Source organism: Triticum urartu, chromosome 6A (genome assembly GCF_056163025.1).
Source record: "Triticum urartu cultivar PI428250 chromosome 6A, HENAU_Tu73, whole genome shotgun sequence".
NCBI classification, from domain to species: domain Eukaryota; kingdom Viridiplantae; phylum Streptophyta; class Magnoliopsida; order Poales; family Poaceae; genus Triticum; species Triticum urartu.
The window spans coordinates 141939974-141946145 of NC_141878.1; positions in this window are offsets into that span (position 1 = coordinate 141939974).

A 6172-nucleotide genomic window follows, 5' to 3' on the forward strand; every position below is an offset into this window, starting at 1 on the left:
CTGCTGCTCAGCTGTCTGATTTTGTGCGAGCTGTTGGTGCTACTGCATCTGTGGCAACTTCTGCTGCATTTGCGGCAACTGCTGCTGTTTTTGCCCTTGGAAGTTGCTATCTGAAGGCCCTGCAAGCCCCTAGATGTGCCCAGATCCCCACCCACCTCCATTCCTCCACTGATTCATCTGAGGGGGGAATACGGTCCAGGGAACCAAGCAGGGGGGGTCTGCTGTCCTCCAGGGAAGCCATACCCAAACTGGAACTGCGGCGGCGGCGGACCGAACTGCGGATCCATGGGAGGGAACCACTGACCTGATGGCGCGCCGTCCCGCTGGTCGCCCTGGCCCTGGGCCGTCTGCTTGTTCCCCTTTGGATTCCCTCCCCTCCCTCTCCCATGTCCTCTTCCTTGTGTTTCTGCCATGGCGAGGATCTCAGCAAACAGCTTCTTCGAGACTAGGATGTGCTTTGCCGGTGGCAAGGAGGATTTCACAGTGTGGGGGTCAAGGGGGTAGCAATCGGCGGCGGTGAAGTTGCTGGAGAAGGCAACATGGCAAAATCCCATGAATGAAAATATTATGCAACATGTGGTAATACTCGGATTTGCCACCTCTCAGTCGCTAGATGGAGCATATCCAACTACTAATATTTGAAGGTATTGCCACATTATGTAGTGGTTGTTAGAGTATATATATAGCCATGTAACCTTTCGTATTTACCCTATTGTATAAGGGGTTTCCTGCATATATTCCACACCTGTACATGTATATATATTGGCCTATGGCCTCCTAGAAATACAAGTTGCATATTTCCTAACATGGTATTAGAGCTAGGTCAATTTTTTGCACGCCGCAACTCATGCCATTGATCCGCTCCTGCTGCCGGTATCCTCTCCGGTTCTCTGGATTACTTTCGATCCAGCCGTCGGCCGCTTGCCCCTCCCGATCGATCAGATCGAGTCGAGCGGCCGTCTTCCGTTCGCTCCGCCCCGTCCCGTAGTTGGGCTTTGGGCCTCTCCCTATCTGGTCGTCGTCGCCCCGCAGTCGGCCTCTCCTGATCCATCGCTCTCGCCCCGCAGAACGGGCCTCTCCCGATCGACCCCCCCCCCCCCCCCCGCCCCCGTGTAGTCTTCGTTCGAGGCAGCAGATCGCCCCGCCACCAACCCAGCCGCCAGATTCCTGCTGCTGGCTCGATCCATCTGCGGGTGTTCTCCCGTTCTCACGAAGTCAGCACAACAGCCGGCGGTGATTTCCACCCTCACGGGATTTGGTCCCTGCTGCTGTTCTCTTCCCATCCATCTGCTGCCGCCGCGAGCGCTGACTGCGGCTGCTCGTCAGGATCCTACTGTCTGCCCGGTGATTGCAAAAAAAATGTCTACACCGTCAGGCTATGTCGCAGTTCCTCGCTGCCCGGTGATCTTTGATGGCACTAACTACATCAAGTTTGTTGGCTTCATGCGCATTCATATGCGTGGCATTCGTCTTTGGGGTGTTCTTTCTGGCGAGGTCCGTTGTCCGCCGTGTCCGGTTTCACCTATGGCTCCTACTCCGCCGACGCCACCGGTTCTTGCTGCTGATGCTGATCAAGCTGCGAAGGATGCAGCTAAGCTTGCAGATGACGCTGTCGTCCATGCTTGTGATACCCAGGTTTCGACTTATGAGGAGGCTCTTCAGACTTATCATGAGGCTCTTTCTGCTTACACTCAGTGGCTTGATGAGGATGCCCGTGCCACAGCTGTTCTCACTGCTAGTGTTCTGCCTCAGTTTGCCTCTGAGTTCTTGGGGCTCCCTACCGTATTTGACATGTGGACCCGTCTCTGTCAGCGCTATCAACCCTCTGGTGATGCCTTATATCTGTCTATGGTCCAGCAGGAACATGCTCTTCAGCAGGGTGACTCCAGTGTTGACGATTTCTATGCTCAGAGTTCTGCTATCTGGCGTCAGCTTGATTCTCTCCGCACTACTGGTTGCTGTACTTGTCAGTGTTGCCAGGCTGTGTGAGCTGATTTGGTGTTTCATCGTGTCTACGAGTTCTTATCTCGGCTCCGTAAGGAGTTTGAGCCCCGGCGTGCTCAGTTGTTTGCTCATGGTCGTATCTCCCTCATGGAGGCGCTTTCTGAGATTCATGCTGAGGAGACTCGCCTACGTGGTGCTGGTCTACTTGAGGTTCCCTTTGTGCTTGCTGCTCGAGTTCCTGTTATGTCGCCTGCTGCACCGACTCCATCCAGCTCCAGTGCTCCTCCGCTCTTGCCTACTCCTACGGGCGGCCAGGGTCGGTCTCGTCCTCACTGTGGCTACTGCAATATGGATGGTCATGTTGAGTATCAGTGCTTCCAGAAGAAGAAACACCTGCGTAAGGCGTGGTCATTAGCTTCAGGGACTTCTTCTTCTACTTCGACATCTTCCGCCACCGCCTTGACTGAGCAAGATATTTTGCGACTTAAGCGTGTGCTTGCCACGTCAGGTTCTCCTTCGACGGGTACTGCAGCTTCTGTGACTGATGCTTCCCGCACTGAGCAACCACCCTCTACACAGTCAGGTACATCCTCATGGGTTCTAGACTCCGGAGCTTCTTTTCATATGTCTTCTCATTCTTCAAATTTGTCCTCTCTTAAATCGCTTGATTTTCCTGTTCATGTACTCACTGCTGATGGTACTCCTCTTTCTGTTGCTAGTCGGGGCAATCTTACCACACCCTCTTACTCTGTTCCTGATGTTGCTCATGTTCCTCGGCTCACCATGAATCTTTTTTATGCTGGTCAACTTACTGATTCTGGTTGTAGCGTCATCCTTGACGTTGACTCTTGTTCTGTTCAGGATCGTCAAACGCACACTTTGGTTGGGGCTGGCCCTCGCCGTCGTGACTCTCAGGATCTTTGGGAGCTAGATTGGCTTCATGTTCCTTCCGCTTCCACCACTATTGCCAGTCCATCCGCTCCTGTCGCTTCAGCTACCGGCTCCTTCTAGCAGTGGCATCATCGACTTGGTCATCTTTGTGGGTCTCGCTTGTCGTCATTAGTTCGTCGAGGTCTTCTGGGGTTTGTCTCAGGAGATGTCTCTTTAGAGTGTCAGGGTTGTAGACTAGGAAAACAGATTCAGTTACCTTATCCTACTAGTGAGTCGGTGTCTCAACGTCCTTTTGATTTAGTCCATTCTGATGTATGGGGTCCGGCTCCCTTCGCTTCGAAAGGGGGCCATCGATACTATATTATTTTTATAGATGATTTCTCTCGTTACACTTGGCTTTATTTTATGACTTCTCGCAGTGAGGTTCTTTCCATCTATAAGCGTTTTCCTGCCATGGTTCAAACTCAGTTCTCTTCGCCTATTCGTGTGTTCCGTGCTGACTCCGCTGGCGAGTATATTTCCAAGATGTTGCGTGGCATTCTTGCTGAGCAGGGCACTCTTCCTCAGTTCTCTTGTCCTGGTGCTCATGCTCAAAATGGCGGGGCTGAGCGAAAGCATCGCCACCTTCTTGAGACGGCTCGTGCGTTGATGATCGCCGCTTCTCTTCCACCTCATTTTTGGGCCGAGGCTATCTTCACCTCCACCTATCTCATCAACCTTCAGCCGTCCGCTGCTCTCCAGGGTGGTGTTCCTTTTGAGCATCTCTTTGATTGTTCTCCTGATTATTCGACGCTTCGCGTGTTTGGTTGTGTTTGCTATGTTCTTCTTGCCCCTCGCGAACGCACCAAACTGACCGCTCAGTCTGTTGAGTGTATTTTCTTAGGCTATAGTGATGAGCATAAGGGCTATCGTTGTTGGGATCATATCGGTCGTCGGATGCGTATTTCTTGGGATGTGACTTTTGATGAGTCTCGTCCCTTCTACCTGCGTCCATCTTCTTCGACCTTTTCAGTGGAGGATATCTCTTTCCTCACTTTTCCCGACACACCTATCGCCCCAGTTGAGCCCTTGTCTTTCCGTCCTGCTCACTCTACTTCTCCACATCTTGTCGATTTGCCGCCACCATCTCCCACGGTTTCCTCACCTCGCATGTCACCGGATTCTGCACCTTCATCCCCGGTGATTTCTTCTTCTCCACCTCCTGATTCTACCTTGGCTACTTCTCCTCGTATTCTTCCATCTTTTCCTCAGCATTACACTCGTCGTTCACGTAATGTGGATGCGTCTGCTGATGTGCCGTCCTCCTTGTCTCAGCCTACCTATGGCTTGCGTCCTCGTCCGCTTCCGCCTGTTGATCGCCTTGGTTTTTCAACCGCTGGTGCTGCTGTTCTTGAGCCGACTTCTTATCGTGAGGCTGTTGTTCATCCTGAATGGCAGTTTGCGATGGCAGAGGAGATTGCTGCTCTTGAACGCACTGGTACATGGGATCTTGTTTCTCTTCCTCCAGGTGTCCGTCCCATCACTTGTAAGTGGGTCTATAAGGTTAAGACTCGCTTCGATGGTTCTCTTGAGCGTTACAAAGCTCGTCTTGTGGCTCGTGGTTTTCAGCAGGAGCATGGTTGTGATTACAACGAGACTTTTGCTCCTATGGCCCATATGACCACTATTCGTACACTTCTTGCTGTGGCCTCTGCACGCCACTGGTATGTATCTCATCTTGATGTTAAGAATGCCTTTCTTAACGGTGAGCTGCGTGAGGAGGTATACATGCAGCCACCACCTGAGTATTCTGTTCCTGATGGCATGGTATGTCGCCTTCGTCGCTCTCTCTATGGCCTTAAGCAAGCCCCCGCGCCTGGTTTGAGCGTTTTGCCTCTGTGGTAACTGCCGCTGGTTTTTCAGCGAGTGCTCATGATCCAGCATTGTTTGCCCACCTTTCTTCTCGTGGTCGAACTCTTCTTCTTCTCTATGTTGATGACATGGTCATCACTGGTGACGATCCCGAGTATATTGCCTTTGTAAAGGCCCGTCTTAGTGAGTAGTTTCTTATGTCCGATCTTGGACCTCTTCGCTACTTTCTTGGGATTGAAGTCTCTTCTACCTCTGATGGCTTTTTTATATCCCATGAAAAGTATATACAGGATCTTCTTGCTCGTACTGCTCTTATCGATGAGCGCATTGTTGAGACTCCCATGGAGCTCAATGTTCACCTCCGTTATACTGATGGTGACCCCTTGCCTGACCCGACATGCTATCGTCATCTTGTTGGGAGTCTTGTCTATCTAGCTGTCACTCGTCCGGATATCTCTTATCCGGTTCATATTCTAAGTCAGTTTGTCTCCGCTCCCACTTCGGTTCACTATAGTCACCTCCTTCGTGTTCTCCGATATCTTCGGGGCACGATCTCTCACCGTTTATTCTTTCCTCGCTCCAGTTCTCTACAGCTTCAGGCCTATTCGGATTCACGTGGGCTAGTGATCCCTCTGATCGCCGTTCACTTTCTGCTTACTGTGTTTTTCTTGTTGGTTCTCTCATTGCCTGGAAGACGAAGAAATAGACTGCAGTTTCCCGTTCGAGTGCAGAGGCTGAGTTACGAGCTATGACTCTTTTGACGGGAGAGGTGACTTGGTTAAGGTGGTTACTTCAGGATTTTGGTGTTTCTGTTACTACACCTACTCTGCTCTTGTCTGACAGTATAGGTGCTATTAGCATTGCGCGCGATCCTGTGAAGCATGAGCTCACCAAGCATATTGGTGTTGATGCTTTCCATGTGCGCGCTGGTGTGCAGGATCAGGTTATTGCTCTTCAGTATGTGCCTTCCGAGTTACAGTTGGCGGATTTTCTGACGAAGGCCCAGACTAGAGCGCAGCATGGCTTCTATCTCTCCAAACTCAGTGTTGTTAATCCACCATGAGTTTGAGGGGGGTGTTAGAGTATATATATATAGCCATGTAACCTTTCATATTTACCCTATTATATAAGGGGTTTCCTGCATATATTCCACACCTGTACATGTATATATATTGGCCTATGGCCTCCTGAAAATACAAGTTGCATATTTCCTAACAGTGGTATTATAGGTATATAGGTGAGTAGTTAACTAACAAATAACTATTTTTAAAACATCTTAGACATAGTCACTCAGCTATTTGTTTTCCTTTCTATTTTTTTCTGTTATATAAGGAAAATTATTCCTTTGGCACGCGTGCTCCACTGTAGCAAACCTACATTCTCATGAAGCATGAATCTCAAGAAAAAAAATGTTTCAACTCATGTCGGATTCGTACCGAATTCATGTATAGGAGACGAAACATAATGAAAGAAAAAATGGATGATA